Source organism: Peromyscus californicus, unplaced genomic scaffold (assembly GCF_007827085.1).
Source record: "Peromyscus californicus insignis strain IS unplaced genomic scaffold, ASM782708v3 Scaffold_2__1_contigs__length_46816999, whole genome shotgun sequence".
Classification (NCBI taxonomy): domain Eukaryota; kingdom Metazoa; phylum Chordata; class Mammalia; order Rodentia; family Cricetidae; genus Peromyscus; species Peromyscus californicus.
Genome location: NW_026294540.1, coordinates 22,866,559 through 22,887,890, shown reverse-complemented (window position 1 = coordinate 22,887,890; position 21,332 = coordinate 22,866,559). Strand labels below are relative to the sequence as shown.

Sequence of the window (21,332 nt, the reverse complement as noted above, 5' to 3'; positions counted from 1 at the left end):
AGGTGTGCATCGACATGCCCAGTTTATGCAGTGCTGGGGATGGAACTCAGAGCTTCACGGGAGGCTGGGCAAGCACTCTACCCACTGAGCTACAGCCCCAGCCTCCCATTCCTTTTAGTGACAGAGCAAGAGTTTTTGGAAAAAAAAAAAAAAAAAAAGGACATTCGGAGAAGACAAAATACTTGTTGCAATATTCTGGGTCCCTGATTCCTGCCCCACCCCCACCCCCAGCTCATCTGAGAGACAATTCTCATTCTATTGCAGGTGTCTGGCTATGGATATTATAACCTAATTAATCATGTGACTGTTTATAGGTATGGCTCGCGAGTAAAACATCAGTAATAATCATTACAATTAGTGTTAACAAGAATGAATTGTCTGTGTCTGGAGCTTCATGAGTCAGAGAATAACTTTAATTTTATTTCAGATCCCCATCCCAGCCAATGACCATAGGAGATAGGTGAGATTGATAAGTAGGTTTGGATTTTTCTTTTATAAGCAAAGGAAGATTTTTGCTGGGCAGTGGTGACACATGCCTTTAATTCCAGCACTTGGGAGACAGAAGCAAGCAGATTTCTGTGAGTTCGAGGCCTACTGTAGAGGCTGGGCAGTGGTGGCACACGCTTTTAATCCCAGCACTTGAGAGGCAGAGGCAGGCAAGCTTTGTGAGTTCCAGGTCAACCAAAACTACATAATGAGACCCTGTTCCAAATAAACAAACAAAACAAGATTTGTTTTTACTTTTGATAATGTGTGTATGTACACATGAGCACAAGTGCCAGAAGAGGCCAGAAGAGGGCGTCAGATTCCCCCTGTAGCTGCCTTGAGTTAGACGTAGTAGTAAGAAAGGTTTATAGGTTAAGGACACACATACTGAGTATTGAAAAGATCCGTAGATGGAGAGACAGACCCTTACAGGTTATGTATGCTTACAGATTGACAGGAGAATGTGGGTAATCTCAGGGGTTGGGATTTATCTACAGATATCTCCAGATAGGGTTTAGAGGTTTTTTGGTTTGTTTTTTTTTTTTCCACTTGAAATATCTACTGTGAATACTGCATAGTCAGGGGAATTATCTCAAGGCTCTACTGATCCGTGTCTTGTAGACAGAGTCAGCCAGGAAAACTGTCCATCACAACAGCTATCCAAACTGTCTGAACTGTACCATCATCACTCTGACATAAGCTGGCTGCTAAGATTCGTGGTCTGTGTTCCGTGTTATTTGGTTTGGCTGGATTTGCAATGCTAGGAATAAAACCATTGGTCTTGTGCCCATGCATGTTCTACCACTGAGCCACACTCTCAGCCCCTCACTGGGGGATTCTAGATAGGCACACTACTGCTGAGTCATACATGCAGTCCCTCACTGGGGAGTTCTAGGCAGGTGCTCTACCACTTAGCCATGTCTCCAGCCCCTCAGTGGGCGATTCTAGGCAAGCACTCTACTGATGAGCCACACCCAGAGTCTTTCACTGGGGAATTCTAAGCACGTGCTCTACTACTGAGTCATAGCCCCAACCTCTCACTGGTGGATTCTTGGTGTTAACTACTCTGCTACATTTACAGCCCTAGTTTTTGTATTTGCTGTTGTTTGTCTTGTTTTTGCATTTTTGTTGTTTTTTGTTTGTTTGTGTTTTAAGATTAGATTTCACTCTGATCAGGCTGGCCTTGAACTCATTACGTAACTCAGGCTACCCTCTAACTTGCAATCTCCTGTCTGCCCCTTTGAGAATTGAACTCAGGTCCTCTGGAAGAGCTAGAATTTTTACGTATATGGGTGTTTTTCCTTCATGTATGTCTGTGCACCATGCACATGCCTAAAGCCTGAGCAGGTCAAAAGAGGTGGTCAGAAGATGTCTCCTCCTTTGAACACACTATCATGTCTAGTGTTCATTAATGTTGAAAGTTGTCAACTTTCAAACCATGATAGCAAAGTGAGGGGGTTTTTTTGTATTGTTTTGTTTTGTTGTTTTGTTTTTGTTTTTTGGCCTCATTTAGGTAATGGCATAAAAATGGTCAAATGCTTCTCCTTCCATAGTAATGTGGGCAACACATCTCTTTTGTCAGAGTTAGTAATTCAGTTAACCCTTAGAGAGCAGTGTAGTTTGTGTAAGCCTTTTCATTTATAGATAGATTCGTGTAATAGATTTACAGATAGATTGGTGTAATAAAGAAATGGTTGCGAGTGGGCAAGACGACTCAGCAGGTAAAGGTGCTTGCTGTCAAGTCTCACAACCTGAGTGTGATCCCCTGGTGTCCTTATCCGACCTCCGTGCATGTGCTGTGTATCTGTGCACGTACACATACACACTAATAGATGAAAAAGGAAAAAGGAAAGAAAGGAAAGGAGAAGTGGCTGAGACACTCTGATTAGAAGCAAGGACTGAGCCAAGTGTCGTAGGACAAGCCTGTAATCCCAGGATTCTGAAGACAGGCAGGAGGATCTTGAGGTTTAAAAAAAAAAAAGGCCTGACAACAGAGTAAGACACTGTCACTCAAAAACCTCTCTCTCTCTCTCTCTCTCTCTCTCTCTCTCTCTCTCTCTCTCTCTCTCTCTCTCTCGTTTCCTCTTTCAATCCTTTCTTTGGCTGCTGAAAGCACTTTCCTGTCTACACGTCACCTTCTGAAGTCACCCTTAGGAAGTCACTTCCCGCAGTGGAGAGTGGGGCTATGAGCTTCCCAGGAATGACTATGACATGCCTCTGAGACACGACTGCTCGTTAAGAGCAATCATCTGGTGGCTAGGAATGAAGCTGAGTCAGTACAATGCCTCTCCAGCTGTCAGGAAGCCCTGGGTATCCTCCCCAGCACCACATAAAGGAGACATGGTAGTGGATGTCTCTGATCCCAGTATACAAGAGGTGAAGGCAGAAGGATCAGAAATTCAAGATCACCCTCAGTCACAAGTTCAAGGCCAACCTGGGTCACCATCTGGGAAGGTATGGATGTTTTATTACATCTTAACAGCCTGTGTCAGAACTCCAATTCTGGGATAGTTGTTCCAGGAAGTTAGGTGAATCCTAGGTCTGGTCTCCTTTCCCAAAGCTGACTAGCACCCCAGTGTCCTTTTCCAATCATTTCTGCCCCCTCATTCTGAAAAGACAACATGTCCAAGTTCATCTATTATAACTAATTCTGCTTTCACACACACACACACACACACACACACACACACACACACACACACACACACGCACAAAACAAAAACAGTGCTCCATGCTTCATTAGCAAGGACAAGATGTTCTAGTCACCACATCCTTGAATCAAGCATACGGCGGTGGCCACTGTCCCCTGTATCCTGTATCCTGCACCTTTCCTGCCTCCATCCACGGCCTCCAGCTACACTCAACAAACCTGGACAAGGCCTTCTGATGGCCTGCCAGCAGTCACTTCTGCATTAATTAAGACTTCCGTCTGCCTCAGCTGGGATTTGCCTCTTCCTGTATTTCCTGATCACCCAGAAGAGGCAGAGTTATGCAGCTGGATGGCTCCGTCAGCCCAGGGCCTGCACCAAACCTAAGATAATCAAGGAAGATAATGATGAATGAAAGACTCACAGGTGAAAAGTGGCCTCGTGTCCCTACTGACCTGCTAGCCGAGGTTTTTGTTTAGTTTTTCAGTTGAGGTCTTTCTTAAACATAGAACCTAAAACTGACATTTCAAATTGACTTGAACTATGCAATGTTTAGACACGGCAGTGATTTTTAGATAGATATTGCCAAGATAGGGAAACCGAGCCTCAGAGTATGGAAATGGTTTATCCAGAGGAAAAGAGTATGTGGGGGAAAGCCAGGGCTAGAAAAAAGGGATGAGGTTCATGTCACCATCTGAGGTGACGGGACCTAGGTTCGGTCCATGAGCTCATTTCTCCCTGCTAGCGTGAAAAGCAAGTTCAAGCCACACTGGTCTAGTGGAGATTTCAGCTCTGTTTCTATGGCAAAACACTATGACCAAAAGCAACTTTTGGGGGGCAAAAAGAGTTTATCTTGGCTTGTGGTTCCAGACGGGTAAAAGTCCATCACGTCAGGGAGGCGTGACAGTAGGTGGCAGGTATGGCAGCGGTAGCTGGCTTGGTAGCCGGAGCAAGAAGCTGAGACCTCTCACCTACAAATTGTAAGCTCAAAGCAGAGAAAGTGAATTAGAAGTGGCCTTAGGGCTTTAAAGTCTCAAACCCCCACCACTACCCTCCAGGGACATATTTTCTCCAGCAATCTTGCAGTTCCTAAACCCCCCAAACAGTGCCACCAACTGGGGTAGGAGGTCAAGTCTTCAATGATCCAAACCTATGGGGGACATTTCTCATTCAGACTACCATAGGCGGTAAAGCCAAGTGTAGCGGTGCGTGCCTGTAATCCGATAATCCTGTAATCCCAGAGGCAGGAACATCAGGAGTTCAAGGCCAGACTCAGCTCCATATCGAGTTTGAGGCTAGCCTAGGCTGTATGACATCTTGTCTTGGGAAAGGGGGGGTGGTGTCAACCAAAAGCAGATGGACTTGAGGAGGCCTGGTACTTAAGGAACCAGTCTTAGAGAGAGTAGATGGGAGAGCACTCTGGTCACATTATATTCATGGGGAAAGGGAAGGAACAAGATGAGCTTTGGAGCCTTTACTGGAACTCCCTATGTAGACCAGGCTGGTCTCGAACTCACAGAGATCAGCCTGCCTCTGCCTCCCAAGTGCTGGGATTAAAGGCATGCGCCACCACTGCCCAGTTTAGAATCCTCTTTTGGCAACAGGATACTGTTTTGATTTTATGAGATATAGTTTCCCTATGTAGTCCAGGCTAGTCTCCAACTCACTATATAGCCCAGGATGGCCTTACACTTAACATATTCTTGTTTTCGCCTCTTGAGTTCTAGAATTACATGTCCAGCTGGAGAGATACCTTTCTTTCTTTTTCTTTCCTTGAGACAGAGTATCATGTAGCCTAGGCTGGTCTCAAGCTTGCCATGTAGCCAAGGACAGCCTTGAACTCCTGATTCTCCTGACTGTACCTCACAGAAGGTCATATAGTCTAGGCTGGTCTCAAGCTTGTTGTGTAGCCAAAGACAGCCTTGAACTCCTGATCCCCCTGGCTCTACCTCCCGAGTGCTGGGCATACAGACACACACCATCATCCCATCATTACGTTTCCAAGAAGCATTTCTTTGGGGGAATTGATTTCTCTGCGAAGTAAAGATAACTATGAAGATGGGATGGAAGTCCAGCAAGCAGATCCTGGCAGCCAGAGGCAGTGAGATGGCACTTGCTCTTGACGTGATGTCTAGAAACAAGACTTGAATTGTGGAGATGTGAACTCTGCCTTGAAGCAGAGTAAAACGGTCCCCTCCCAAGAAAGACAGATCCCCCTAGTTAAAAGTAGCACATACAAGGAGCCTAGGGCATCCTCATTTTAATAGCTAATCAACACCTTGATATGAATTTCTACCACAGAGTCCTTGCCTGAAAGTATATGGGTGAGGGGAAGAGGGCCTGGTGGTCCAGGCTGGGAAAGGACCCACCGTGCCTACTCCATCTAACTTCCCACAGATCGCAGATTTCACGGCCATGGGAAACAAGGCATTCCTTCACTTTCCTATGCTCAGCAAAGACAATGGGTCCTCTTGTTAATGAGGGAAAAAAATCCTATGAAAAGAACCAACAGGGAGCTCAGCCACACAATGAATGTTATTCACATACTTTCAAGTCAGCACACGTGGATGGATGCCTACATCATGCCCCGGACTGTGCGAAGCACTTGGCCACACAATGACTAAGGCACACACAGCCCTGCCACCGAGGACGAGGACAGCACAAGTGAGCAGGGAGGGCAGATTGCTCGCTCAGCAGGACCCTAAGGAAACGAGATAAGGGCTGCATAAAAGAAAGGAACTAAAAACGTGCTCCTAACTACGGTACCGTAACTTCCCTTTATCCCTTTACGGATTCCTTCAACAGACCTCTATTAAAGGACGAAAGGTGCCACGCTAAGACTAAGAAGAAAGATGGAAAAGACGATTGTTGGGGGGGGGGGGGCTATGGCGCAGTGGTAGACTGCTTGCCTAGCGTGGATGAGGACCTGGGGTCAATTCAGAGAGCGGGGCTGGGGGGTGGAATGGAGGGGACTCAGAGACACAGAAAGAGAGACACAAAGGAAGATATCTTTGTCCTTGAAGACAGCACATAACGGTAAGTGGCTAAACAACATAAAAGCAGAAACTTTACAACTGCCATTTCAAAAGTTTTGTACACAAGACAGTCCAAGAAGTAAGTTTTCACACACTCTCTTCCTCCTTCTCTCCCACTTAAGACACCGATGAACCCATAATAAACTTCTCTCTGAAACTCACCCTCCATGGTTTGTAAACTTCATCCTTTGAATTCACAAGACAAGAACCCGAATGCCACTCGCTTGGAGTAACTTTAGTGGATGACAACTTTCCAGTATCCTAGCTCCCCCCAAAACCAAGCTCACCAAGGGACTGGAAAGGCTCTGTCATTCTCAAAAATAACCTCAATAGTTCCCTATTGGTGGGGGTGTGCAGGGAAAGTGGGGATTTAATTCCCTCCAGCAATCTTGATGTTTGCACACCAGTGCATAATGATATTATCAATCCTCACGCAAACTACCGGCAGGAACGGTTCGCCGCGAACCTGCTGGGAATTTGCACCTGGAGGCTTGGTTTTCTTCATCAAAGACCCAAGTGAAGAACTCAAAGGGACCTACAGCTTGAGGGACGCCACTGTGGCCTGGGGCACTCACCAACTAGAACAGAGAGTTCTAGAAGGTCAAGGAAATCTGAGCCAGGGTATGTTAACCTCAGCCAACGAGAAGAAGATGGCCCTTCTCATCTCTAGCCAGCCAAGAGCTTCATCAGTCAAGGTACCTTGTTGGGGGAGTGGAGGGGGGCGCATGTGCAATCGCAGCATAGGTGTGGAGGTCAGAGGACAACCTGTAGGGGTCGGTTCTCTCCTTCTACCATATGGGTCTTGGGGGTCAAACTCAGGTCACTAGGCCTGGCAGCAAGTGTCCTTATCCTCTGAGTCACCTTTCCAGCTCACCAATCAACATTAGAAGCTGAATTTTATAAATTATATCATCATAGGAGAGAGGAAATTGACATGAAGATTTAAAATTATCCTTTTTTTTTTTTCTTTCTCTCTTTCTTTAGGAACCCTATTCGAGGGCTGGGGAGATGGTTCAGGCTGTAAAAGGCTTGCTATGCAAGCATCAGGACCTGGGTTTGGATGCTCAGCATATGAGAAACCAGGGGCTGTGCTACACCTGTGGTCCCAGGGCTAAAGAGGTCGAGACAGGAGGATCCCCAGAGCTCAGCTAGTTTAGCCTAGTCAATAGACGAGCTCTCGGTTCCGTGGGAGATCCAGTCTCCAAAATACATTGCAAAGGAGCAATTGAGAAGCCGGGCAGCAGTGGCGTACGCCTTTAATCCCAGCACCAGGGAGGCAGAACCAGACGCATCTCTACAGAGAGAAATCCAGGACAGGCATCAAAACTACACAGAGAAAGCCTGTCTCGAAAAACCAAAGTAAATAAATAAATAAATAAAAGAAGCAATTGAGGAAGACACCAGACGTGGACCTCTGGTCTCCCCACACATGTGTATCCACATGCAAAAACACATGTGTATCACACAGGAATCCTATTTATTGTGAAAAGAATAAGAACGTGAAATGGAGAGTTAGATATGCCCAAATAACTGTCCACGTTAAAACTGCTGTTAGAAGAACGATGTGAATTTTTTTTTCAGTCTTGATTAAAGTATTTTTTAAGTTTTGATTAAAGTGTTTTTAAAACATTGAAAATAACAATATATCTCCGAAAATAATGAGTTTCCTCCTGTTAGCTGTTGAATTGTTTACTCCCATAACTGAATAATAACAACACATCAAAGCCAGCGGTGGTAATTAAATGATTTGTGAACATAGGTTAACAAATTAGTGTGTCATGATGTATAATTGTCTAATTAAGATAAAAATGCTAGTCCTGCCTAAAAGACTGACAAGATAGCTAAATAAGGAAAAATAGGTAAGGAAGAAAAAGCACTATGCAATGAATTAGAATGTATATAGTAATGTTGTTTTTCTACCTATTACTATAGGGAAGTTACAAATGCCTTCTAGACCTGATTTGTCCAAGTCATATGCTTCAAGAATATCCAGTTCAGGCAGAAACAACCAACCAGGTAAGTGTGGGTTACGTGTTCATGTCTGTCTGACCTCAAACAATACACTGTTGGGCCTATCAAATAGCTCAGTGGGTAAAGACACTTGCTGCCAAGCCTGAAGACCTGAATTCAATCCCTTTGACCCTCATGAGAGTCACAAGATGTGTAGAAACTAGATTTAAAAATATAACTGCAGGGGCTGGAGAGATGGCTCAGTATTTAAGAGCATAAGGACCCAAGTTCAATTCCTAGCACCTACTTAGGGTGGCTCACAACTGCCTGTAACTCCATCTCCAGAGTGTTCAATGCTCAGGTCTCCACAACACTGCACTCATGTGCATATACCCCCACACTCACATACACATAATTTTTTAAAATATCAAACATACATCTCTTTAAAACCTATAAAAATAATATAATAAAATTTCAGGGTATAGTAACCCAGGCCTGTAATCCCAGTGATTCAGCAGTCTGAAGCAGGAGGATTCCCTTCAAGACCTTGTATCAAAATAAAAAGTGGAAAAAGCTGAGGCTGTAGTTCAGTGGTAGACATCTTGTCTAGCCCGCGTAGATCCTTGGGTTCCATCTCAGTGCCCACCCCAAACCTCAGGAAATATGGAGTAGTCATCTATGTATAATTGGCTTATTCAATGCATATTTATTAAACACTTACTGTATGCCATGTCAAGCATTAAAGCATTACATTTTTCAAAGGACATGAATATGTCCAAACCTACATATTTAGATCTGGTCTTTCTCTCTCTCTCTCTTTCTCATACAAGTATACATACTTAGACCTTTTATTCCTTCCCTCAGGGTCTCACATAGCCCAGGCTCACTGTGTAGCCAAGAACTCCTGCCCTCACCTCCCAAGGAAGAGGACGTCCGTCATCACACCTGGCTTATTTGCAGTGTTAGACATTGAAGCCAGGCTTTCCTGCATGCTAGGTGAGCACTCTACCTACTGGGCTACATTACCCCCAGCCCCTAGATCTCATTTTCTGTTTGCTTGTTTGTTTTGAGACAGAGTCTCTCTCTGTGTAGTCCTGGCTGTCCTGGAACTTGCTATATAGACCAGGCAGACCTCAAATTCACAGAGATCCACCTGCCTCTGCCTCCCCAGCACTAAGATTAAGGACATATGTCATTGTGCCCAGCCCCTAAATCTCCTCTAAAAAGTTTTCTTCTTAATCAGAGAAACAAGGACACAAATGGCTTTAAACATGAAGTAATATCAAGAGAGGGGCGGATGAGGCAGGGATGTAATCCCAGTACTTGGGAGTCTGAGGGAGAAGGAATTGTGATTTTTTTTTAAGGCCAGCTTGAGCTAACTAGTGCAACTCTGTGTCAAAAAGAAAGAAGGAAAGAGCTGGTTGTGGCACACACCTTTAATCCCAGCACTCAGGAGGCAGAGACAGGAGGATCTCTGTGAGTTCGAGGTCAACCTGGTCTACAAATTGAGTTCCAGGACAGCCAGGGCTACACAGAGAAACCTGTCTCAAACAGAAGGAAGGAAAGAAAGAAAGAAAGAAAGAAAGAAAGAAAGAAAGAAAGAAAGAAAGAAAGAAAGAAAGAAAGAAAGAGTAAATAAATAAATAAATAAATAAATAAATAAATAAATAAATAAATAAGAGAGAGAACTTTTAGCAAGGGAAATCGGGATATAATGTGACCAAGAGTTTGGGCGTAACTTATAGGCAAAGACAGGGTCAAGCCTGAGAGGCAGAGGAAATAGCACACAAAAAGGCACATGCTGGTGAATACTTATTTTCACCACAGTTGTGAAATTTAACCCTAATTAGATCCTAGAGATGAGCAATGCAGCTTACGAACTGTTCTCTCGATAGTCAGAGGACTGAGGATGTAGCTCGTCAGGTAGAGAGTACTTGCCTAGTGAGCTAGCTAATTCGCAAGTTGCTTCCCGGCCTGTAAGCAAGCCTGTGGGGGGGACATTTTCTTGATGGATGATTTTTTTTTTTATTTTATTTTTAAAATTTTATGTGCATCGTTGTGTTTGCCTGTCTGTGTGTGTCTGTGTGGTGGTGTCAGATCTTGGAGTTACAGACAGTTGTGATCTGCCATGTGGTTGCTGGGAATTGAACCTGGGTCCTCTGGAAGAGCAGTCAGTGCCCTTCACCGCTGAGCCATCTCTCCCAGCCCTTGATTGATGATTTATGTGGAAGGACCCAGCCTACTGTGGGTGGTGTCCACCCCTGGGCAGATGGTAAGATAAGATAGCAGGCTGACTAAGCCAGGAAGCAGCATCCCTCCATTGTTTCTGCTTCCAGGTTCTTGCCTTCAGTGTCTGATCTGGCCTCCTTCAGTGTTCTATGACCTGGAATATGAAAGCCAAATAGCCCCTTCCTCCCCAGGTTGCTTTTGGTCATGATCTTTATAACAAGATCAGAAAATAAACTAAGACCTTCGGGAAGCTTCCACATTCAGTCCCCAGTATCACATAAACCAGGCATGGGTGCACACACCTATAATACCAGCACTCAGGAGGTGGAGGCAGAAGGGCCCAAAGTTCAAGGTCATCCGCTCAACAAAAAGATAAATCAGAGAATTTGCCTGACTATCTGGACTCCTCAACACTTCACGTAATTTAGATGCACAGGAAAATGCTCACTTTTAGCACCTTGAATTTCCATAGATTTAATGTGTGGGAGTGGTTGGTGTAGGATGGGTTTGGGAGTTAGCTTCTGTAATTTTGCAAGACATTGAACATAGTAAGTGGCCGTTTTAATGATTTCTCTTCCACACAAATTGCTTTCCTGACAATGCTGTGGTTGGAACAAAAGTTCTGGGAAAGGTAAATCCAAGAGCACTCTGTGAATCTCAGAATAAGGTAGAACGCTGTAAGGACCAGAAGTTCTTGTTTGTTTGAAACAAAGTCTCATGTAGTCCAGGCTAGCCTGGAACTCATTACGCAGCTGACGATGACTTGGAACTCATGATTCTCCCATTTCCACCTCTCAAGTGATGGAGTTACAGGCTCGAACCACCACACCTGTTGTTTTTTGTTTTGTTTTGTTCTTCCACAGTCTCTCCGTGTATCCCTTGAACTCACAATCATCTCGTCTCAACTTGCAGAATGCTGGAATTACAGATAAGCACCGCCATACCTGGTGGGACCAGAGGCTTCCAGGAGTGAAACAGAATCCCCCATAGGAAAAAGGTTCCCGTCACCAGGACTGTCTCAGGAGGTGCCATCTCTTAGGGTCCTACTGGAGACAAGTTTCCAGTGCAGGAGGGACCAGACCAGGTAACTTGTGAGGTGTCTGTGTGTTCTGTGACCCTAGAGTTCATAGGATTCTGACTGGATCAGCCCCTAACACCATCCAGCCGAGTCTCAGCCCTCTCACGCTACTAAGCATCGTCCTTTCAAAAGCCACCACCATCCTGACTGCCCAACATGTGCCGATCTCAGATTGCTTTCCTGTTGCTTGGTGCAGAATGAAGCCAAGTGGTGTTTGTACCAGTGCTTCTGTGGGATCCAAAGGCTGTAATAATACACCTCAGGTCTTTGAAAAGAACATGTGGCTTCATAGCTAGTTCATGGCAAAAGAGGAGCGCATTGGCACATGTAGGAACTGTATTAACTAAGTAAAAAGAGCTCAGTGGTGGAACGCTTGCCTGACACTACAATGCTCTGGGTTTAAAGCCAGTATTCCCCACCCCACCGAAAAGATAGTCCATCATCCATTCCTCCTAATAAGCGCTGCCATTTATCATGCATTATTCAACGCATGCCTCTTTTTTTTTTTTTTTTTTTTTTTTTTTTTTTTTTTTTGGTTTTTCGAGACAGGGTTTCTCTGTGTAGCTTTGCGCCTTTCCTGGTACTCGCTTTGGAGACCAGGCTGGCCTCGAACTCACAGAGATCCGCCTGGCTCTGCCTCCCGAGTGCTGGGATTAAAGGCGTGCGCCACCACCGCCCGGCGCATGCCTCTTTTTAAAATTAGATTTATTCATTTTCTTATTTGATGGGTGTTTTGGCCTGCATTTATGTATGTGTGCCATGTGTGTGTGTGCTCAGTGCTTGCAGAGGTCAGAAGGGGGCATCACATCCCCTGGAACTGGAGTTATGGTTGGCAATCTACAATTGCCAATTGAGTCCTAGAAAATCAGAATATTTGTTCTTACCCTTGTATTAATCTATCAATGTATTCCTATTTAAAAAAAAAAACAGTCAGGAATAGGAGCATGGAACTCAGTGTAGAGAGTATGTGGTTGGCCTGGGTAAGATCCTGGAACCCTCAAGATAAAAGCAAAAATGTTACCATCAGATACCATTATATATCTACAGGCATGACTATAACTAAAAAAACAATAAAACTGGGCATGGTGGTACACACCAATAATCCCAGCTAGGAAGTTGAGCCAGGAGGATTGAAAGTTGAAGACTTGTCTGGGAATGCTAGAAGGAATGGGCAGTTTAGGAACACTGTGTATCAAACTTTTTTTAAGTCTGGATGATGGGAATATAGCTCAGAACCTACCTATAATCACCCAGTGGGGCACCAAGGGTGGCAAAATGGTAGAGTACTTGCCTAGAATCTCCCAGGGAGGGGCTAGGGTCATTGCTCAATGATTTAACATACAACAATGCCATTGGTTCAACCCCTAGTACCATTGTGTGTGTGTGTGTGTGTGTGTGTGTGTATTTATAGACACTGAAAAGTGTTGTTGAGGGTGTGAAGAAATTTGAAGTACTGTATACTGCTAATGAGTGTATAAAATGACACATGCAGCCACTCATCAAAACAAAATAAAAGAGTTTCTTCAATAGTTAAACATGGAGGTGCTGTAGACGCCAGCAACTCTATTCCTAGGCATTTAATTTAAGAGAAATAAAAACAAGGCTAGGATCAGTGGTGCGTTCCTGTATCCTAGTACTGGAGGCCAAGGCAAGAGGATGAATGCAAGTTCAAGGATAGCTTGGGCTATATAGCCAGACTCGGTCTCAAAAACCGAAGAAAGAAAGAAGGAAAGGAAGGGAGGAAGGAGAGAAAGAAGGAAGGAAGGAGGGAAACAGGGAAGGAAGGATGGAAGAGAAATGAAAACATTTGTCTCCAGAGACACTTTACATGAATGTTTGTAACAGCCTCATTCATAATAGATGAAGAGCAGAAATCTCTTAATTGACCATTACTTGATAAATGGATAACTAAAATAAGGTCTCTCTGTACAATAGACCATTATTTGGTGATTTAAAAAAAAAAGAAGAAGTACTGTCCAAGTTTCATTTTTGTGACTGTAATAAAATACCCTGACAAAAAGCAACTTAGAAAAGCAAGGCTTTATTTTAGTTCACAATTCCAGGTTATAGTCTATCAGCACAGAGAAGTCAAGACAGGAACTTGAGGCAGCTTGTCACATCACATCCACAATCAAGAGCAGAGAAATGAATGCAGGCATGCCTCTTGCCCAGATATCTTTTCCTATTCTTATACAGTCCAGGGCTCCAAACCAGAAGTCGATGATACTCACAATATGCTGGGTCTCCCCATATCAATTGAGGCATCCAAGACTATCCTCGATAGACATGCCCAGAGGCCAATCTGATCTAGACGATTCCTCACTGAGACTCTCTTCGCTGGGTGACTCTCAAGTTGACCATTAAAGACTAACAACCATCCTAAGTACCTATCCCTGTTACAACATAAATAAGCCCTGAAAACATTATGCTTCATCAAAGAAGTTAGTCACCAAACCGCACACATTGTATGATTCCTTTTGCATGAAAGATTTAGAATAGGCATCTCTCTAGAGTGAGAAAATGCGTGAGTATTTGCTTGGACCGGGAAGTGGGTTTGAGGTGGTGATGGCTTAGGAGTGTACAGTTCCTTTTTGGGGTAATGGAAATGTTCTCAAATTGCTTGTGCTGACGCTTTCACAATTCTCCGCATCTACTAAAAGCCGCTGAATCTCACATTTTAAGTAAGAGAATTGTATGGTATATGAATTATATCTCAATAAAGGTATTTTTAAAAAATGTGCCAGGCAATTTGCTAGTCACTCTTTGTATAATGAATGAGAACTGCATAAGCTATGTGCTTAATAGATACAATGCAAACACACAATGCCTCATTTACTTTAAATAAAAGGGGAAAATAACTTTTAAAAGGAATACAAGTGCACGTGAAATAGAGAAGGCTAAATTAATGTGCTAATTAGGAATAAAATAACCATAACTAAGGCACATCAGTGTGCGGTATTATACTGGGGTGTCATTAAACTATACTTGAGTGTACAGTAAGGCAATGCCTTTAGTGGCAATAATGTTTGATAAGATGCTATTGAGTCATGGTGTTATTTAAACAGAAAGCAAAAGCCATTATAAACTATACCTGAGAACCAAAGACAAATGACAGTTTATTGCAGAGAATGGACCCAAAGAGGAAAGTATGCCTTTATCTTTTTACCACCTTGACTTGTATGATTGCTCACAAGTCCCACATTTCCCCACCTCAGCAGACAGACTCAATCCAAGGAAACAATTTCTTTTCCCTATCCTGGAATGTTTAAAAGCATTTCATATATGCAGCGTGTGGTGGCACATGCAGGCAGATCTCTGTGAGATCAAAGCCAGCCTAGTCTACAGAGTGAGTTTTAGGACAGCCATGGCAAAACAGAGAAACCCTGTCTCAAAACACAAACAAACAAACAAACAAGCATTTTATACTTTCTTTTTTTCCCTCTATTTTTTCCCCCAACATAACATCTCAATTGATTATTTGGGAATTCCATACAATGCACCCCCATCTTATACTTTCTTAGTCTCTTGCTTTTCCTGTTTTTCAGTTAGTCATAGGAGGATTTCATTTCACAGCATGCAAGAGCTAGCACTCCCCTCAGAATGATTGATGGGTTTGGGTACCACGGAAGAAGTCACCTTCAGAATACTGCTCAAGTAATGAATGAACCATCTGGGGACAGAAGCTGACGTCAAACCCAGATTTCACTGGCCCAAGATCTTAGCATTCCTATCTAAGCTTGTGACAGATAAAGGAAGGCATCCTGGAGGAGTTCATAAACATAAGCAGAGATGGTGTTCTGGAGTCTTCCAAGAGGCAGCCAGCTTTTTGGAACTGGTAGCTTTGGGCAAAAGAACTAATGTTGTCCTCATTCCACAAAGGCACAAAATATTCTTGAAGGAGAACATGTTTGGTAACATGAAACATTTACTGAAAAATGACCAATGAAACTACTTGTATACAGAAACTCAAAACTGGTCCACATGCAGAGAGCACGTGTCATGGAATGCTCAGCTACAAATAGGACATTGTAGGGAATGGATAACAACCTGAGTGAATGTGTATTATTGATATGAGTACAACTATGTCAAGTACCCCAAGTGCCTCAGACCCATAAGAATGGTAAAGCCTTCCTCTGGCCCAATCATGAATGTTACCGACTATTGACCAGTGTATACAAAAACTATCAACCTGAATTCTGTAATTGGAAGTTTCTTTCCCACCTGTCAGTTCCCAAATAACCATTCAGAGGCTTAATATTAATTATAAATGTTTGGCCAATGGCTCAGGCTTGTTACTAGCTAGTGCTTACATTTAAATTAACCCATTTCCATTAATCTAAGTATTGTCATGTGGCCATGGCATTACTGGTCTACTGGCATGTTGTTCCTTGGCCAGGTGGATGGTGTTTCCCAGACTCAGCCCTTCTTCTCCTGTACCTCTGCTTGGATGTCCTTCCTGGCTCTATCCTGCCTTGTCATAGGCCAAAGGAACTTTATTGAATCAACCAATGAGAGCAACACATATTTACAGCATACAGAAAGACAACCCACATCAAATGTCCTCCTCCAGGATGACTGCAAGGTGAAACTGCTTCCCTGCAGAGACCTCCTACCAAGGTTAGCTAAACTGTCCTCTTTGTTCAGCTGTACATAACAACAGGCCTCCTCGATTTGGTTGTCTAATACTAATGCAATGAGTTTCCATGCTGCTGCTGGTGCCTCTCCATCAGAGCACATTATTGCCTACCAGAGCCCAGCTTTTATGCATGGGTGTCTGTTCTTCTTCATTCCCCAGTCGCCCTAGTTAGGTCAATCCCTAAGCCATGCAACCACAGTCGTGGTAGGACATGTTATGACTCCTTACAAGGCTCAAGGACCAGCTGTGAAAAGAAGGCAAAAAGGTCATAAGAGTCAGTGGTCAGGGGGGACCTGGATGAAATGGTGTCTTCTGGACAGGATAAAACCGATGCACCCGTGACTCACCGAAACTGTAGTTGCATCCACAGGCTCTGTACAAGATCAAACCAGTCAACATTCCAACGTGGAGGGGTAGGGAATCACCAGCCCCTGCCTCCAGTGGAGGAGCTATTGGCAGTGATGACTGCCTGGCTGCCAGGGGTGAGAGAGTCAGGTTGTTGCTCCTGGAAGGTTTATGATGCTTCAGTGGACAGCTCCACACCCATGAGTATATGGGCAGCACAAATTAGAATCAGCAGGCTATGAGGGGGAGGGGGGGAAGAGAGAGAGAGAGAGAGAGAGAGAGAGAGAGAGAGAGAGAGAGAGAGAGAGAGAACACAAAGTTGGGAGGGGTTGAGGAGGTTGGGGCGGGTCTGGGAGGAGCGTAAGGTGAATATGATCAAAATTCATTATAGGCATATATGAAATTCTACAAGAATTAATAAAATAAAAAAATGGTTGTAGCTTCACACATCTGTAATCTCAGTACTCAGGAGGCAGAAGCCAGAGGGATCATCAGTTGGATGTGAGCTTGGGGTACACAGCGCGTTTAAGACCAGCCTGAGCTAGATAGTATGACCATGCCTCAAAACCAAAATTGAAAGGAGACAAAGTAAAATAGAAAATAAGAATGGGTTGGGACCATCGTACAGTAGAGCATGTGGCTCATACTCAACCAGCGAGGAGCCTGGTTCAGCAGCAGATTGCCACCTAGCATAAGCAAGAAGCTATGGGCTCCATAGACAACACCACCCTCCCCCCCAACCCATATACGTAACTAGTTTTTATTCATATATTTGTTTTGCCTGTATGTATGTCTGTGCACCACATGTACACCTCATGCCCGCAGAGGTCAGAAAAGGGCATCTGATCCTCTGGAACTGGAAATATAGGTGGTTATAAGCTACCATGTGGGTGCTGGGAATTGAACCTAGGTCTTCTGGAAGAGCAGACAGACAGGGCTCTTGACAATGGAGCCATCTCTCCAGCTCTGACCATCAAAAAATTTGTTTTGATTGCAAGAGAAAGGGGTGGAGGGGTGGCTCAGTGGGTGAAGACATTTGCCACGCAAGCCTATCAACCTGGGTTCAATCCCTGGGACTCACATGAGGGTAGAAGGAGAGAATTGCTCCCCAAAGTTATCCTCTGACCCCCATATGCATACTGTTGTATGTGTACCCATCCACACACACATTATATATACGTACATAAAAATAATAAATAAAAAGAAGAAAAGTCACTCATTTTCAAAGAAAGAAAAGAGGATCCTCTATGTGGAGGTCCTGCCTAAGAACAAGAAGTAAATTTGAAGTTAGAAATAAAAGAGAGCAAGGGAGAAACAAATAGTGTCATCACAGAATCTGCCTGTGCAGACTAAAAATTTTAAAAATCTACCCGTCGGGAAGCTGTTAACTTTAAAACGAGAGACAGGGAAGGAAAAAAGAAAAGAGTCCTTTTGGGGAGATTCCTCTTGCAAAGTGACATGGGCAGCAAGAGAAGCTAAAATATATTAAAGATTAATATATGTTAAGAAGGAAAAAAATAAGGTGGTTAGCAGAGGACAGAGATGACACTTCAAAGCACTAAAGAGATAATGAGTGGACATAAAATTATTCATACTGATATGACAAGGGGATTGGAAGCGTGCACCCAGGAGGAGGCCGTGACAAGGACTGATGTGCAGCAAGTAGGGACAGGAAGAGGGCAGAAGAGAACAAGGTAATAAAATCTAAGGCTGACTGAGGATGTCCGTCCATACTTTAATCTCAGCACCCTGGAGGCAGACGTAAGGGGATCCTGACTTCCCCGTATTAGGGAAAAAAGAAAGGAAGGAAAGAAGGAAGGAAGGAAGGGAGGGAGGGAGGGAAGGGAAGGGAAGGGAAGGAAGGAAGGAAGGAAGGAAGGAAGAAAAGAAGGAAAGAAAGAAAGGCTGGCAGTGTGGCTCTGTGATAAGGTATTTGCCTAAATTCCTCTGGTGAGGGGTTGGGGGCATAGCCCAGTGAGAGAGGTCTGTCCTAGAATCCCCTAATAAAGGATTGAGGGTATGGCTCAATGGTAGAACACATGCCTAGAATCCTCCAGTAAGAGGCTGAGGTCATATCTTTTAGTAGTAAAGAACTTCCCTAAAATTCCCCAGTGAGGGGACTGGGGGTGTGGCTCAGTGGTAAACCATTTACAGTGGGTTCAATTCCCACGGTGGGGGTGGGGGATGGGGGAGGGCACACAAAGCAAGACCAAAAACCAAGTGTGGAAATTGACTGTTTATGAATTGTGCTTCAGGAAGATGAAGTAAGAGGTTCAACAGCAGAGTAAGAGGAGAAGCAGCAACTGGGATGTGTCCCCAGATACAGGCAGATAGGAGGAAAGGAATTCCAAAGCGCTTCCTGAGAGCCTTACTTGAGTCTAAAGAAATGGGAAGCCTAAACATTTAGCTGGGAAGAGAAAGGGCTTGGAAATAGAATGCAACTTGTAACCCCGGTGAACAAAAGAACAAAGTTAGTTCACAATTGACAGCTAAGTTGCATTTCCTTCTTTTTATTTCCTAATAGTTGGTGTTGCTTTGAAGCAAGGGTGTGCTATCCCTTTAAAGACAATGGGATAAGGGCTGCCATCCACAAAAAGCAATTGAATAATAAAAGCCTACTTTGGGGGTTTTGAAAACAGGGTGTCATGTAACATATAGGGTTCATGTAACAAAGGTCTCGGAGTGGGTGGCACCATTCCCTAGGCAGGGGGTCCTGAACTGTGTGAGAATTGAATTAAGCACAGCAAACAAGTGAACATGCATACATTAATTTCTTTCTGCTCTTGACTGTGCAGGTGACTAGCTCCCTCAAGTTCCTCTCAACTTGACTTTTCCATAATGATGAACTGTACCATTGAATTGCAGACTAAAATAAAAACCTTCCCTAAACTGCTTTTGACTTGAGAGCTGAGGGCTGTAAGTTGTCTCTGTGTACAGTGATTGTAAGTTTGCTGTTTTTGAGACAGGAATTATCCATATAAAAGTGTTTCTTGCCGGGCGGTGGTGGCACACGCCTTTAATCCCAGTACTCGGGAGAGAGCCAGGCGGATCTCTGTGAGTTTGAGGCCAGCCTGTTCTACAGAGTGAGATCCAGGACAGGCACCAAAACTACACAGAGAAATCCTGTCTCGAAAAACAAAAACAAAAACAAAAAAGTGTTTCTTTAACTGAGAAGCGATACTATAAAGGATGTATATAGAAGGAGCCATTAGGCCGGGTGGTGGTGGCACAGGCCTTTAATCCCAGCACTTGGGAGGCAGAGCCAGGCAGATCTCTGTGAGTTCGAGGCCAGCCTGGGCTACCAAATGAGTTCCAGGAAAGGCGCAAAGCTGCACAGAGAAACCCTGTCTCGAAAAACCAAAAAAAAAAAAAAAAAAAAAAAAGGAGAGGCCATGAAATCTTTAACATGAGATGGAACCACCATGCAATGTAAAGTCATTTCTGCACACTGAATAAATGAGTGAAAAGTGTGTCATTACTCAGAGATCTATAACAGATGTCATGACTTAGGAAATCGGAAATTTAGGAAACACCTGAGGTATCAGCTTCAACAATAAGGGATTAGATTAGTCACTTTCTTATTGTTCATTTTTGGCTCATGGCTTGAGGGGATATAGTCCAAAGTGGCGGGGAAGGCGGGGAAGGCGGGGAAGGCGGGGAAGCGAGAATGTAAGGCAGCTAGTCACACCGACTCCCCAGGCATGAAGCAGAGAGAGATGAATGCTGGTACTCAGCTCACCTCCTCCTTTCTTTTATTCCAACGTTTGCTTAGTTTATTGCGTCGGTAGATGTGTGTGTTATCGTGCCAAGCTGTATGTGGAGGTCAGAGAACAACTTATGGGAACTGCATCTCCGTTTCACCGGAGATGGGTCTCCGGGATCTAACCCATGTTGTCAGGGTTGGGGGACAAGCTTCTTTACCCCCTGAGCCATCTCACTGGCCCCCTTTTTCCTTTTTATTTGGTCTGGGACCCCAGCCCACAGAATGAAGCTACCCTTATGTAGGGTGGTTCTGCCTGCCTGAATTAATCCATTATAGACATGCCCGGAGGTGTGTCTTCTAGGCCATTATAAATACCTTGCAGTTAACAATCCAAATTAATAACTACAGGTGTGGAAAGATAAATGACTCTGGCAACTGAAAAGCATAAAAAGAAAAATGGTCGAGATTAAACACGACATTTATGCTAGAAAATAAGATTAGTCAAAGTAGGAAGAAACATAATATATGTGAATATGTGTATATACTCTTAACCTACATAAGTTCTTATAAGCCTTTTCTCTTAATAGTTTTATAATAGGTGATAATTTTTCACTAAATTTGACAAGCTAAACTATCCAAAATTTACAGACGTATTTTATATAAGAAAGAATAAATGAACTGTAAGTTCTAATGAAGTATTTCTGCCATTACATGCAGAAAAATCCTTTCTAAAAACTTTTTTAATTTACATAAACAGTATGAAGTTATTGGAAATTTATGTTAGCAAGTTAATATGTTAATGACAGCTAATTAGCATTTAAATTTTTATTACTTTTTTGTGTGTATGTGTGTATGAATGCATGAGGGCCTGCGGGGAGGCCAAGAAGACAGCTTGGGGGAGTTAGTTCTTTCCTTCACCATGTGGGTCCTGGGGATGAAACGTGGGTCATCAAGCTTGGCAGCAAATACCTTTACTGGCTGAGCAATCTCACCAGCCCTAACTAATATTTTAAGTAACCACTTCTTACGAATCTTAACAAAATTTGTGTGTGTTAAATATGATATGATCTTTACAATGGCGCAAGATTTATAGTACATCTATCCTTATTTAATACCCAAAGCCCTGAGGCTTAGAGGCGCTAAGAAAGTTATCCACGAGGACACAGACTGTATATAGAAGAGACTACAGACGTTTATCTCCCCAAATGGGATATTATTATAC

The 21,332-nt window shown here is 43.6% G+C and overlaps 1 long non-coding RNA gene across 1 annotated transcript; it reads left to right on the top strand.

Annotated features, from left to right (window-relative positions):
• The first annotated feature begins 6,149 nt into the window (after positions 1–6,149).
• On the top strand, positions 6,150–11,888 carry LOC128120654 (uncharacterized). The gene is made up of 3 exons (XR_008221923.1): positions 6,150–8,185; positions 8,984–9,115; positions 11,261–11,888. It is a non-coding gene; the product is annotated as an uncharacterized LOC128120654 (long non-coding RNA).
• Positions 11,889–21,332: the final 9,444 nt, after the last annotated feature.